We start from the raw sequence: 16,359 nt of genomic DNA on the forward strand, positions 1-16,359 counted from the left end.
GCCGCCGCCAAGTAGACAAGGGCAAGCGCCGTCAACACCAGGATCTTTGCGGCTAGGCCCGCTATTGCAATGATGCGCTTCGGTGAATTTTCAGCCATCTTGAGTTGGTTTGCTTTCCGCATATATATGATGATGAATTGATGATCATGTGCGACAGGGCCACTTTATATAGAGCTTGGGAACCTAGTGTTGTCCGCGATAATAACCGGGTATCATATCGAATCCCGCCTTCACTGTGTTCAAACCACCCAAAAGCATTAAGCCCTCGGTCACTCCGGTCTAATCAAGTCTCTGGGAGGCACATGCCTTCGGTATAAACAACGACAAATGTTTTTTTCAGAAAGAATATTCGATCACGGATGCAAGTATATAGTTTTTTTTACTCAACAAGTATAGGGTTTTTGATAAGGGAGTACAGGGTTAATCCCCGTGCCACTGGATATAGGGTGCTGCCACAACCAGCGCCTACAACTAGACTCGCTAGCTGTACTCCCTCGGTCTCAGAATATGTTAGTTTTGTTCTAAATCAAGCTTTCGAAACTTTAACCAAGTTTATAGAAAAAAATACAAATAATTATTGTACCAAATAAGTTTAGGAAATTTAACTTATTATGATAAAACTAAAATGATATTTATTTTGAGACAGGTAAAACTTGGTTTCTTTATATTAAAACGGACGGAACAAAAACATCGGCCGCTCGGTCCTAGGACACACTCATACGCTTCCTTCGCTTCTTTTCCCACGTAAGCAGTGGCGGTGCTTTATTAGCACCACCATGTCCTCCTAATCCGTTTGCTATTGTTAACAGCAATAGTTTAAGGAATTGCATCCAACCAAGAGCTATACGGTAGCTCCAAGACACATACATATTTACTATTTAGACCGCTGAGGTCGTGTAATACTATCTAGGTCCTATTTGTGACGGTGCAGTTAAAATATAAGCAAACGAGAGATCGTAATAATGATCAACGGTTCCAGTACAGTGGCTCTACATGATTTTTTTTTTTGAAAAAAAGAGTGCACCGGCAAACTATCGAGTTTAGCATTGACATAACGGCACCCGTAACTGTCTGGCAGCCAACAGTCAATCGGTGCCGTTATGTACCAGCCTCGATGTAACTGTGTCCAACCATCGATCTGCTTGAGGCTTGCATTGCCTCGGTTGCTCCGGTGTGTCCAGTTAACAATAGTCCCTGCCATCAGTTGCTGGGTAAAACAAATCAGAGGTGTGTAGGCGGAACACCAGTGATTGCATGTTAATTAATAATTGTTGCACAAAACGGCGAAATAGGGTACATATTTATATAGTCTAGATGATCTAGCCGGCTCCCTTGCTTTTATCAACAACCCAAACAGATTACAAACAGCATATACTAAATCTACGCGTGAGCTACAAGAACCAGGAGCCGGTCAATGCAATCCAAACTATATTTATTACAAAGTTTGTTTACCAACTAACAGTATGAAGTTGTGCAAGCCTTGCTTCGCTCTTAATCATCAGAAAGAAATTCTTCTTTTAGAAATATGCTTTGAATGCATCGATCCGTAACACAAGATAAGAGCATCTCCAAGAGATTGTCTAAATTTGACTAGCTCTTTATTGTATGTGCAGAATTTCGTTACCTTTCTGCTGTAAAAAATTGAGCCAAATCGGAGCACCGAGTGAAAAGTTATGCCTGTTTTACCGAAGGTAACTCAAGTTACGCGTTTCCAAAGGCACAACTCGGCAGATTGGCCAGCGGCAGTTAGGGCAAAGCTTCCCTATCCCCGGCAGTTAGGGCAATGCGACTGAGCAAAGCGTCTCAGTTAGGGCAAAGTATCCCTGGTATGTGCAACAATAGGTCTCGCCAGATGAAATCAAGAAGGGCTGCGATGCAAGGCGAAATAACAAGGCGGCTTGCAACCTATCTAGGGCTGGCGCGACGAGAGTTCACACAAGGCGGCTAGCGAGGGCAAGTCGAGTAATGGGGTGGATCGACTTGTTGTTTGGGTAAAGGTGGATGGGATAGCGGCGGAAACAAACAAACTGCAACGGGCGATTGAACTACGACTAAGAACACACTAAACCAGCAACAAGACTTGACCACGGACACAAACTCAACAAAGCAAATTTGAAACGAAATTGCAAAGGCTAAAACGGTTCTAGGATAGTGATATTTTTTTGTAAGGTTTTTGTGGACTCTTGGACAGTGAGACGAAACGAATCAAAAGGGAGAAACGAAGGGTAATACCTCACGGGAAATCTGATACCCCTTGATAAAGAGTAGGCCCGATCTTCCGAGAGGTTGGGTAGATTCGATTGGTGGAGTACGTGACGTTGGCGATCTGACTTCTAATCAGGCACGAATTCGAAGCTTGCAACTGGTACACCACCGCTTGATTGACCTCGCCGAGAAGGCTTTTCTTGCAAGCAAATCGAAGAACACAAGCAAGAAAGGATAAACACGCAATCTGAAATTGCAAATGTGTATGAAGCAAAAATCAAAGTGGGGTTCAAGAACTCGATTGCCAAGGACTAATCAACATAGTGGAGGAGATCAAGAACGGGGGCCCTGGATCACTGTAAAAGGACTTGTCACCACATTTACAACGAATCAATCTCTGTATCTCGAAGAAAAACACAAGAACTAAACAAAACCCAAGTCTAACAGCGGTGGCTACTAAGTTTATGAGCTAGGGGCGACCTAGGGTTGGGGGCGTCCAGGGGTGGGGTGCCCACAACTTGGGCTTAAGGCCCGACAACAAAGCCTGAAAAGGCCCAAAACAGGTGTCACAACACCTTTCCGTGGTCACACTGAATGATTCACGAGGCTTCTGGAGGTGGGACCAGAACCAAAAGAAGCGACTCGTCGTCACGATTCCAACGCATCCAAGATCACCTCATTCCGACTCTGTATGAGGGAGATATAGCCGAAACCGTGCAGGGGTGTTGGCTGAATCTCATATGAACATGAAGACCGAGTTGGAGTCGACTTGTAACTTGGAGATGAGGCCGGTTCGTGCATGTCCAGCGTGGTGATGTCCTCATCAGATGCAGTCATTAGGGCAAACATGTATCTTCTGTGCCTTTAATCCTAAAGGACAAACAACCTTTTCTGCCTCGTATGTTGTCTCCGGCAAGGTGTTACCCTCAGGGAGTAAGTTTTTTATAAGTTTCAGCAACTCCTCGAATCCCTTGTCAGACAAACTATTTGATGCCTTCCATTACAACAATTTCAATGTGGTACCCAACTTCTTTTGGCCTTGTTTGCAATCTGGGTACAACAATGTTCTGTAGTCCTCCAACATACGCTTCAGATCTCTCGATTCCTTTTCTGTTTCGCAAATTTCCTCAGCTTCGTGCAGCATCTGACCCAGATCATCTTCTACAACGTGTCCTTCAGCATCTTTCTCAGCCTCACGCATTGCAGTGTCATCAAAAAAAGCACCGTAATTGGCTGCAAAGTCAGGAATCCTGTCCTTTTCTTCTTCATTATTATCCAACATAATTCCTCTTTCTCCATGCTTCGTCCAAACATAGTAGTTCGGCATGAAACCACTATTGAACAAGTGACTGTGGATGGTCCTTGATGATGAGTAATCCTTCTCATTTATACAAAATTTGCATGGACAACGAACAAAACCACCATACTTGTTTTTCTCGGCTGCCTCTTTGAATTCATGCACGCCATCAATGAACTCCTTTGAACGTCGGTCGGCCATGTACATCCATTGCCGACTCATCTGGGTTCATATTTTATATATTAACATCAAACTAGTGTAACCATAACCATTATTAAATAAAAATTGAAGCTAAAATAATAATATATTAAATTAAACAATGATTGATTACGAAACAAATTAAATTGCAGTGTCATCAAAATTATATACTATAAATATATATATTATGCATGCCTAATATAAAAATAAAATAATCCAAATCCTAACTATATATAAATAAATAGTTATCTTATGCCTAATATTTTATATAACAATAATATGAAACCATAAACTAAATCGGGTCCAAAAATATATCTACAAATATTTATTATGTGTATAAACTAAATCATGTGCTAACTACATCTACAAAATTAATCTACAAAATTAATTTATAAAAGTATTGAAAATAGTATTACTAACTTTTAAAAAAAATGAAAAAAATCGTCCCCTTTCCTCACTCGGCTGCCATGAACAGTGAGTTCACGGCAGCTTGGAGGGAGAAGGGGACGGGGTATTTGTAGTAGGAGCACAAAGGCACCGGTTAGTGCTAATCAACCGGTGTCAAAAGTACTTGTTTAGCACCGGTTGAAAGCACCAACCGGTGCCTATGTCCAGTGCCAGCAGAGACACCGGGTCATGGCATGACCCGGTGCTAATGTCTGCTCCATAAGCACCGAGTTGTGCCACCACCCGGTGCCATTGATGCATGGCCAATTTGGTACCGACTGAAGGATTTAACCGGTGTCTTTGTCAGTGCATTGGCACCGGTTTGTGCCGTGGCGCGCCTTGCCAGCGCTCGGCGCAAGAGTATCGGCTATTGATGCAGCCGGTGCTGATGTCTCCCATTAGGACCGGTTCAAACAACATGTGGTTCCTTTGGCCTAGATTTTTGGCCTGTTTTGTAGTAGTGGAACGACGCAGCCGCAGGGCATGAGGATATGAGGCATTGGGCGTTGCAGGAGGACGGTTGGTCCCAAGTCCCAACCTGCACCTGAGCGAGTGAGCGTACATGAGAGGTTGCATATGCATTCACGTAATCACCGCGCCGACGGGGATGAAACAATGCAAGAAGGGTATTTGATCAGTATATGCTGCCAGATAATCAGTATATGTTCTGGGTTTAATCAATCAGAACACTCCTAATCTAAATAAGAGAATATGGAAATTAAAAGCCCCACTCAAGATAAAGATATTCCTCTGGTATCTTAGACGTGGCGTCATTCTTACAAAGGATAATCTTGCAAAACGGAATTGGCAGGGGAACCAACAGTGCTGTTTCTGTCATGAGAATGAAACGATACAACATCTGTTTTTTGACTGCCGATTCACGAGAATGGTATGGGCTTCGGTCTATGCGGCCTGGGGCATACCAAAACCTCATAATATGCCTAGTATGTGTGGGAGTTGGCTCAATGGAATTTCTAAAGAATATAAGCCACTAGTACTTCTGGGCGCGACAGCCTTGTGTTGGTCTGTTTGGCTATGCAGAAATGCGGTGGTGTTCGATAACAAAAAATCTTCCTTTTTGCAGGTTATCTACTCAACTACGCACTGGCTCCGTACATGGGCTATCCTTCAGAAGTATACTTTGCAGGACAAGCTTGTAGCGGCCTCTCATTTCTTGGCACAGGTGGCCAAGGTTTTTTTTGCCCGGGCACATGGGTGGCGGTCTAGTCTTCGGATTGACAGTCATTAGTGTGGAAGGATCTTTATCAAACTCTTTTTAGGCTGTGTGTCGTTTAGGCAGAGATCGGGAAATTTTCAAGACGATGTATCACCTTGATGTATTGTGCTTGAAATCAATAAAATTTCCCTTTTTAAAAAAAATGCTGCCAGATCATTCAGGCAATAATAATACAATCAGTTTGCTCCAAGGATGTCAGGGAGGAGCGCACTGTGGCTGTTAATTGGTCTCGAAGACGATGACTCGATGAGGGCGTCAGGCAAGGCCGGAGCCCAGAGGCCGCTCACCGCTGCGCTGTGGCGGAGCTTGAGATATAATAATTAAGGGGGAGCCAACCAGAGTTGGAGGAGTACTCATTATCGCTGCATCTGTCATTTTTATAGCTCAACAGTTATGTTGACCATAACCAAAACTAAAAAAATACTATTCAAAATTATACTCCTACCACGCAAGCAGAAGCTGGTGTTATTTGTTGTGGGTTGGAAAATAACGAATTGATTGATTAATGTAGAGACCAGCGAACCATTTTATGTAGCAAACCAGAAAATACAGTAACTATAGCAAAAACAAGCAGTCGAACGTATCAAGCGAGCCAGTAGCGAGACAAGAGTTCCTCCCTCCTCATACTGACATTGCAGACTTGCCCAAAGAAACAAAGCAAAACTCATGTCTATGTATGTGTGGAGATGAGACCATTACTCAATGTATATAGTTAGCTCGCGATTGCTACTAAGCCTATAACCCAGCTGATTTACTGCTTAACTAGTGATGGCCTAATATATTTTCTAGACCAAGGTGCGGCCACAGCCCCGTATGTCCTACATATAGCTCCGCCACTGCCGCTGCGTGCATGCGCCGTGAAGGAGCAGGCCGCGTCTACGGTGGCGTCCGCACACGCGATGTTAGATAAATAAAATTTAAATGTATATGAAATTGTCAAAACGTAATTCATTGTATGCGACACAATAAAGATGGTTCCTTTAGTTTGTTATATATCTCTCTCCATATTTAAATGTATATCTCTGTTGACTTTTTGTACCACATTTGACTGCTCATCTTATTCAAAAAATAATACAAATTTATGAAAATATAATCTATTTTTAAATATATTCAATGATAAAGTAAACTACATCAAAATAAATGATCAGTACAAGATAATTTTTTTGAATAAGACAAGTGGACCAATGTTGAGCAAAAGGTCAGCAGTGTCTAAAAAAAGAATGGAGGTAGTAGATTTTTGGTAGTCTAGTTTTTCATAATCGTAATCTCCATATTTAGAGAAACACGCGATGGCACAGGTCGGGCGATGTGGGAGTTGCCACAGAGGTGGTGCCAAGCTGAGCAGAGATCATTACATGGTGTAGCGAAAATGACCTCTTATACCATATTTCAATATAATGTTTTGGCGATTGATGACACACACAACACTTGGACTAATATGATTGTTAAGATGACCATTCTCAGGCTTTTAGGTTCAAGTGATGACAAAGAGAAGATAGGTATAGCAAGGCCCGAAGGGCCGCCACTACGGTCCAAAGGACAAAATCGAAGAGACCGTGAAGAAAACCAAGTCAAAGAAATCAAGACAGAAACATTTTGCTATCACTGGTTAAACCGACGTAGGGCAAAATGAACTCACCGGTGCAATCACAGAGAAGGTCTGCGGGCTAGGGTTTGGCACCGGATTAAACCGGCGTTGGGTGTTTTACACTCATCGGTGCATTGACTTGGAGTACACCAGGCTAGGGTTTTACACCGGTTGAACCGACGCTAAAGAAATTGCATACGTCGGTGCATTAATAGATGAAGACAGAGGAAATTCTATACAACGGTTAAACCAACGATTAGATATTGGTGAACGTCAGTGCTGTTGTCTAGAGAGTTAGTTTTTCAGCAACTACACTCACCGGTTAAACCGACGCTGCATCGGTTGATTACGTCGGTCGATTGAGGTAGCCGTTGAGGTATAACGGCTAGTTGGAAAATGCACTCACCGGTTAAACTGGTGATGACAAAAACGGGAGCATCGGTTTAACCGGTGATAGCGCTTTTTGTCAGCCTTTTTCCAACGGCTAGTTTGGGGTGTGTAGGCTATATATATGCCACCCCACGGCTCATTTGAGGTTGCTGGAGACCAAGGAAATATACAAGAGCCAAAGATCATCTCCAACCACCATAGTGCTTCATTGTACATCATATAGGATTAAGCACACTTGTGAGAGTGCTTAGTGCTTGTAATAGGGATTAGTTCTTGAGAGAGCTCCCTTGAGAGAAGTCTTGCTGCGGCAAGCAATCCTTGTGATCCGTCGTGTGACCCTCCGACTCGGTGTGGAGTGGCAACGACACTTTGTGCGGGGGAAGAGGAGACCCCCTCCTTGGTGGAGAAGCTCCGTAGTGGATTTCGGCTGGGTGACCGAGAGAGAAGGTGGCGGTGCACTAGACTCGGTGTCTTGTGCGCACTTGCCTTTGCTTGCCGGCATCGCCTTGGTGGCGTAGTGCAAGACGGTGATCGGAAGAGCCTCGGTGTCCCGTCGACGTAGGCGTTTGTGCCGAACCACGTTACATGATCGTGTCTACTCGGGAGTTTGCATCCTTCTTGCACTTATCTCTTTACTTACCTTATTATGTTTCCGCATTTACTTTATCTTGTATGACTTTACTTTCCTAGTTAGTTTGTTTAGGATTGGTTCCTTTAGTTTGTTATATATCTCTCTCTCCATATTTAAATGTACATCTCTGTTGACTTTTTGTACCACATTTGACCGCTCATCTTATTCAAAAAATAATACAAATTTATGAAAATATAATCTATTTTTAAATATATTCAATGATAAAGTAAACTACATCAAAATAAATGATCAGTACAACATAATTTTTTTGAATAAGACAAGTGGACCAATGTTGAGCAAAAGGTCAGCAGTGTCTAAAAAAAGAATAGAGGTAGTAGATTTTTGGTAGTCTAGTTTTTCATAATCGTAATCTCCATATTTAGAGAAACACACGATGGCACCGGTCGGGCGATGTGGGAGTTGCCACAAAGGTGGTGCCAAGCTGAGCAGAGATCATTACATGGCAGTCAAACGATTGCGGTCACCATGGCCAAACTTAAGTCTCAGTCATCAGATGTTTAATACCAATTATATAAATAAGGGCTAATTCGTGAGATGAATTCATTAAGCTTAATTATTACATATTTTACATATGTGATGCTACAACAATCATTTTCTAATCATAGATTAATTATGCTTAATAGATTAATCTCGTAAATTAGCCACAACTTATGTAATTAGTTTTATAATTAGCTCATATTTAATTATCTAAGTTAGCATCCAAATATCTAATGTGACACAAGGTAGACTTTATTCAAAAATCACTTAAACAAATAGAATATATTCATTGTTTCACTAGGGACATGCCGCCACGGGTACACCGGATCTCCTAGGCCCTGCTAGCCTTTTGGGGCTTGGGGCATAGGGCGCATGTGAGGCCACAGGTTGCAGCTGATACTGTCTACTTAGAGTCATGAATCTCGAGGTATGCTGAAATAGCGCTATCGATTTTTGCCCCACAAAATACTGTCCACTTACAATGGTTGGAAAAAATAAGAGCCGTTCATCGGTCGAAATTAGACGGTGCAAAAATAGACGGTACCAATGGTACGGTACCAGACGGTACTAAAATGGTGAGACCGGTACCAAATGCAGGTACGACCGGTACCTAAATTAATTATTAATTTTAAATTCAGAAAGGGTACTAAAATGGTTAGTGATGTACTATGCTTGCTCTTTTTTGTTTCTTACAATGAGTTAGCATGACCTATGTTCTTATCTCAAATAATTCAGTGAATGTTTTAAATTACAGCCAATGCTTATAGGTGATGTTAATTCATTTCTTGATGAAGTTTCCATAGCATTCCGCACTAATGCACTCTTGGCAGTCTGCATGGCACTATTTATCAGATCAGCCTGCTGGTATGCTCACAGCTCTCTGCACATTCTTGGGTTATTTGGTTACCTTGGTCTGACTCATGTGCTTGATAAGCACCTTTGTGCTTATAAAAAATATTCAGTGAGATATTTCTAATTGTAGTCAATGTTTGTGCTGATGGTGTTTAACGTACTACTTGATGAAGCTTCTGTACACATAATGACAACGTTGCTATTATGAGGTACTACAATGGTTCAAATTTTGTGGAGGAATGATGGTTAATTTCCTTTTGCTTATTTACTCTTTATGCGCTCTTCTATTTAACCACTCTGTACCAAATGAGCAACAGGGTCCTGTTGGTCAGATATCATGTGTAGTGTTTGTAGCTTGTAGAGTCATAGAGTGCCAACCTGTTTTTTTTTCGTCTTCTTCTTTTTCTGTAACCTTCATATATGAGCTGTTACATATTGTGATATCCACAATTTGCTTGCAATGTCAGGCTACTTAGTATTCATATTATATACAACATTGTATATATAAATGATATGTTTTTAGGGGATTTAGTTGCATTGCTACTAAATCTATCTTAGGGTACCTTTGAATTTTCCACGTTCTATTGTGTTACTCACTTGCTTCCTATAGGAGGAAAGATTAGGATTTCTTTGTTGCCTGCAACCAGTTTGTGAATAGGAAAACGGCCATGGCTTCATCTATTGGACTATTGCTATATATGCTTTGCAACAAGTCATCAGAGCGGGAATTAGAACAGAACACGTCCATTTTTCTTCCTTTCAGGTTCAGATTATTTCTCCTCTAGCAGTCTGGCTTCTTCTGAAACCAGGAGCGGCGACTGGCTGCCTGGGCCGACGATTTGAGGTGCCGGCGGCACACGTAGGGGGCTCCTTGGGCAGCAGCGAACAAAGGTGATTCCCCACGACGGCACCAGCGGCAGCGCACTGCAGGGGTGGGGGCTGTGGCGCCTGATGGGGTCAATGCCGGGGCTGCCTGCGAGGGTCACAGTGGTGACGATGCTGGCACAACACAAACGTGGAGCCGAGGTGGCGGCACAGGACGGCCGGAGCCAGGGCGTGTGTAGCCAGGGCGGCAGCGCGAGACGGCCGGAGTCGGGGTGTCGTTGCGGTGTGTGTGCAGATTAGAACAGACAGTCTATGACCTATGACCTAGGTATATACATCTATTAATATGTGGTGAATGGTATATACACTGCTAGAAAATCTCTCATTAGTACCGGTCGGGAACCCCCGGTTTGTACCGGTTTCCCGACCAGTACCGCTTCTCCAGTACTAAGTGCACGCGCACTTAGTACCGGTCAGCTGGCCCGGTACTAAACGGCCTATTTAGTACCGGTTGGTAACACCAACCGGTACTAAACTGCTGGCCACGCCAGCAGCTAGGCCGAGCAGTTTAGTACCGGTTGGTATTACCAACCGGTACTAAACGATTTTTTTTCTTTTTGATGCTTCATATTTGTTCTCTTTTCCTTTCAATTTCAATTAATTAGTATTAGTAGTCGTACTCGCAGCGGTTTGTGTATTCGTACTCGTACTCGTATCTAGAATTTGTATTTGTATATGGAGCAAAGCAAATAAAAAAATTATATACAAACATGGATAAAAGAAATGTTAGAAATTATATACATACATGGATAAAAGACAATAATATTTACAAGTATGAATTCTCATAAGTTTTTTCCGACAAATTCTTCAATAATTCTAATCATCTGCATCGTCATCGGCACCGGCATCCTTCTTGCGGCGTTTGTTGAGTTTATCAGCTCGAGCCACACTTATCATTGGATCGGAATGAAATTCACCTTTTGGATTTATCACCTCATCCAACCGGAATCCACAGAGTTCTTCTTGAATTGCCTCGATTCTTTCCGGTTCGATGAGGTTCTCTTTCATACTCCAAATCTGTCAACAACAAATAAACACCAATAGTTTAATTTAGTACCTGCATGGAATTAGATACTAGAAATTGTTTCTAATGTTATACGTACTTCGAAGTTTTCTTGTGTCACCCTCTTGGTATCTCTGCAAAAAAAGTGCATGTGCTCACATACGTAGTATCCGCATAGGTTGGTTCCTTGGTTCTATCTCAAACACTATATAGATATATACATGTTATGAAATATTCATGTTATTTGAATAAATGAAAGTAGATGTGTGATATTCGTACCGGCTTGTTATGTTTGAATCCAAGCTCAGTCGGTGTTGACACGACTCCTAATTGTGTTTTGAGGAACCGAGACCATGCCCTTTGCATGATGTCTACGAGATTTTGATATAATTCTGGTGGCTTATTCAAGGAGTCCCACACAGTAACTCGGGACCGATCGATTTCGATCACAAGTAGGATCCAGTGGAAATTGTTGATACATACACATGGATATAAGAAATGTTAGATATATACACTTATTGGCTAGTTGAAGTGACTCAAAAAGTGAAAGGACTCACTTGAAGTTGTACGGCAACAGAATGAATGTGCGATCATGCTGCCCTTCCAAGGACATGACTAAATTATTCTTGGACCGATTAGGATATTGGCGTACACACTCCTTATGTATAACATTCGGATCTATGAAGCCAACGTTGTAATTCCCGCTCTTTCGGCATTCTTGCATTTTCATCCTGCACGATTACAAATAAAAGGAGGGAATGAGAAATCTAAACAACTTAGTAGAGCTAGAGTATACAATTGACAGAAAACACTTACATAGACCATACACTGACGAGGGACTTGTCTAGGGCGTCTTGATGGAATAGAAACAAAAAATGGTCAAAATCAATCCAAATGTCATCCATTCCCTGATAGAAATGGGTATGTTTAATTCGAGCAGCTAGCATTATATACCCCTCTGCACATGCTTTCAAGTACCATTGATGTAACTCACGCATTCTTGTTGGTAGGGTGTCAATCAACTCTGGCCACATCAGAGTTTCCCCCAGTAAAAATGGCTTTCTTCCTGCCCCTTGGTGAACCGGGATTTTTTCCTGACCTAGGAGCTGAGCTTTTGTGAGGTTCGTTTCCTTGACAAACTCAGCAGTAGATTCATCCTCTTTTGAAAGCACTACTAGAGGGGGTATGCTTTGTTTGGGTTGTTCGCCGAGCTGGGGGACTTGGTTGTACCCCCGATTACTCTTCTTCTCCCATGATTTTGTAATCGAGTGGTCGTAGTCCGACATCAGTGGAGGCTTTGGTTGGCACATCATGGATAGATAGAATTTCTTCCTTGCCAGATCCACTGGTTCCTTTGGCGGAGGCTTCTTTCGCTTCAATTGCTTGCGCACGTCTTCTTGCACCCAAACATCCAATTCCTCTGGAGTCATTTCGTAACATGACTTCTCTTTCTTCTTTCGTTCTTGGGTCTTCTTATATCTTGGAGGTGGCGGTGGCGGCACCCAAGCAGATTTCTTCTTCTTTGCGGGGGGAAGAGATGGCGTAGGCGGACTAACACTAGGCTCCGCGGAAGCGGCCGGTGACGGCGATGGACTATCGCTGGGGTCCTGGGCTGCGGGCGGTGATGGTGGATCCACACTGGGCCTCGGAGACCCTTGAGCAGCTGGCGGTGACCTCGGAGACGGGCTAGTATCCCTTCCTGCAATTTTTATGTACTGTTTTTTCCAACAGATACAAGTGTGGAGGGCCTGTCCTAGTTCCTCTTCTCCATCACCTCCAGGGATCTCGAGGTCGAGGTCTTCCCATCCTTTCTCGATACGGTCAACCATGACTCTAGCATATCCTTCTGGAATTGTCATGCCATGGATTGTCCCGCCTTGAACAGGGACTTTAGCAACCCCATGAGCGACTACTTTTAGTTTTTTCCTTAGCGGAAATAGAAGCTCACAGGGGATCCTCACAGCAATGTCGTCTACGGGGTAATGTTCCGCAACCGTTTCCTCTCGATCTGCGGCTGGGTGTTCCGTTGAAGCGACGCTGCTACGACGCTGCGAGCCGACGGGGCTAGTCTCCAGCTGAGCCGTTGATCTGGCTTCTGGTGGCTGCTGTTGGCTAGCTATAAGTGCACCTTCGATCGAAGCAACCCGTTCTTCTCGGGCACGCACCTTCTCTGCTACTTCAGCCTTTCTTCTCTGTCGGCTTTGATACGTCTCTATGTCGCCACTGAAGCCTTGCTTCCATGGAACTACGCACATGCCTCGCACACGTCCTGTGTGTTCCGGTGTGCCAAGAGCGTACGTCAGCTCGTCTTTCTCTCTGTCTGACTTGAAGCTGCCTTCGGACACGGCCTTTAGTGCCACATCGAGCCTATCGGCCGCTTCCCTTATGGCATCGCTAGTGACGAACGACCCATTTTCCATATTCAATGAGCCGCCATGAGCGTAGAAGTAATGTTTTGCTCGCAACGGCCAGTTGAAAGTCGCCGGTACAATTCCTCTGGCAACGAGATCATCTTCCATCTTCTGCCATTTCGGAATCGCCGATGCATATCCTCCTTGCCCAAGATGATGGAAGTGCTTCTTTTTGCTCGCATTCTCCTTAGCTTGGGCTATCTTCTTCTCGCTATCCTCAGACGACTTGTACTGCACAAATGCCTCCCAATAAGGATGTTGATTCTTGAAGTTTTTCTCGAAGTTCGGCGTGAGTCCCTTTTTAACATAATCTTTGTTCAAATTTTTCTTGAACGTCTGAAAAGCAATAGCCATCTTCTTCATGACCCAATCCTTAAACAGTTGTTCTTTGTCCTCCGGAAAGGTGAAGTGCCGTTTGACATCTGCCCATAACATTTCTTTCTCGGTCTCGGGAACGACGTCAGCATCAATATCTTTACTTTTCTATCATAGCTTGAAGCTAATGGGAATGTGGTCCCTGACATAACATCCACATTGATTCAACACCGTCGTCTTCACACCCTTCGCAGACTTTTGTTCACCGTTAGGATTCAATGAAGTGATAATAATGTGCCCCTCCATGATTTTCTTCGACCCTCATTTCCGTATTGGTTTCCTAGTCGATCCGGATGCCTAAACAATATGTATTTAGTACGCATTGTACTTACATACAGAATTAATGCGTATGTTTATATATATAAGCACGAATTGTATATACCTCTGCGCTATCATCTTGCACAGTCATTTGTTCTGTCTGGTTTTCATCGCCATCGCCAATATCATTAAGGTATTGGCTGACATCGTCCTTGGCAGCATCCTCTTCGTAGTGGTGCGTGCTCGTACCAATTATGTCCGCAAGAAAGGCCTCGTCGTCATCACGGTGAAAGGGTTCATTTCGTTTCCTATGTGAATCAACATATGTTTGATATGCAATTTTGTACTAATTGACAATGTATAAAAAATTTACAAGTGCACCTTCAATAAAGCCGTACAACGCATACAAGATCAAAATTTCTAAAATTTACATCATATACATCTTATATAAAATGTGCCCTGGAATTTTATAAAATGTGCCCTGAATTTTCTAAGATTTTCAACTATTTTTCTACTATTTTCACCAATTTCTAAGATTTTCTACTATTTTCTACTAATTTCACCTGTTTATAGTATAGCAACCTAAAATTTACAAAGAAAATTACAAATTCAATAGATAAAGCTGTACAAGATAAAATTTACATCATATACATGTCATAAAATACACAATTCAACAATACCAAATAAACAATAAATGTTAAGCCCGTAAAGACATGAAGTTTTCTACAATATACAAGATTTTTGTACAATATCCATAATTACTACAAGATATAAATGTGAAGCCCGTAAAGACATGAAGTTTTCTACGATATTCAAGATTTTTGTACAATATCCATAATTACTACAAGATATAAATGTGAAGCCCGTAAAGACATGAAGTTTTCTATGTATATATCTACCAATTTTTTTAAAAAATTTCTACAAGGTTTATACAAATTTCAACAAATTTCCTATATATTGAACAAATATCTATAATTTTCTACAAATTTCCTAAAATTTCTACAATTTTCACTATTGTGTATCAATTCCTAACATTTTCCTACTATTTTCTACATTTCTACATTTATATCTACCAATTTTTTACAAATTTCTACAAAATTTGTACAAATTTCAACAAATTTACTACAATTTGAACAAATATCTATAATTTTCTACACATTGTCTAAAATTTCTATAGCTTTTCTTCAATTTTTTACAAATTATAATAACCCTTTTAACTAATTACAAAAAATGGCTGACGTCAGCACGGGGTCGTGCTGACGTCAGCCCGAGAGCTCACGTCGGGGAGGCGAGGAGGCGGTTCTTCGGCGCGGCGGCGATGGGGAGGAGCGAGGCAGGACGGCGGGTGGCGCGGTCGGAGAAGGCTACAAGGCGGGCAACAAGGGCGACGGCGCGGAGGTGGCTGGACGTGGCACAGTGAGCGTGGAGGAGGGGACGCGCAGCGCGGTCGACGGAGGCTGCGGCGGCGTACGGAGGGGCGGCGGCCAGGACGGAGGACACCTCTGGATGAGGTGATTGCGCGGGGGACGGGGCCGGCGCCAGAGGGGATGATGATGGGCGGCGGCAGCGCGTGCGGGAGGGCACGGGGCCGACGTCCGCGGTGGAGGGCGGCGCAGAGGAGGCTGGCGCGAAGGATGGCGGTGCAGAGGGCCTTGGGCAACGCGCGCGAAGGGGGCCAGACGGCGGTGGCGGCGTCGGCGACGGGCGACGGCCGGCTTCGATCGATCTCGTCAGGGGGGAGGGGGGGAATGGCGACGAACGCTAAGTCCCCCCGATTATGTAGAGAAGGCTGTTTAGTACCGGGCCATGGCTGCGGCCGGTACTAAACTGCCTTCTGCGCAGTTTAGTAGCGGCTGGTGCTACGGCCCGGTACTAAGCTGCCCCGTTTAGTACCGGGCCATGGCCCCAGCCGGTACTAAACGTCCCCAACAGGCGGGAAAATTTTGGGAGGATGTTTAGTACCGGCTGCAACCATGGCCCGGTACTAAATGCCCAAAATGATTCTGTCTTTTTTAGTTTTGTAATTATTTTGTAATTCGTCTAAATATGTTTTATGTGCAATAAAATTCAATAAACGATTAAAA

The 16,359-nt window shown here is 43.2% G+C and overlaps 1 long non-coding RNA gene and 1 pseudogene across 1 annotated transcript; one reads left to right on the plus strand and one right to left on the minus strand.

Annotated features, from left to right (window-relative positions):
* Positions 1-3,724, minus strand: part of LOC120683880 — an 88,355-nt pseudogene extending 84,631 nt beyond the window's left edge.
* Positions 3,725-9,160: 5,436 nt separating this feature from the next.
* LOC120682756 lies at positions 9,161-9,570 on the plus strand. Its single transcript, XR_005678596.1, has 2 exons — positions 9,161-9,355; positions 9,474-9,570. It is a non-coding gene; the product is annotated as an uncharacterized LOC120682756 (long non-coding RNA).
* Positions 9,571-16,359: the final 6,789 nt, after the last annotated feature.

The sequence above is a fragment of the Panicum virgatum genome, chromosome 7N, assembly GCF_016808335.1.
Source record: "Panicum virgatum strain AP13 chromosome 7N, P.virgatum_v5, whole genome shotgun sequence".
In the NCBI taxonomy this organism is placed as follows: Eukaryota; Viridiplantae; Streptophyta; class Magnoliopsida; order Poales; family Poaceae; genus Panicum; species Panicum virgatum.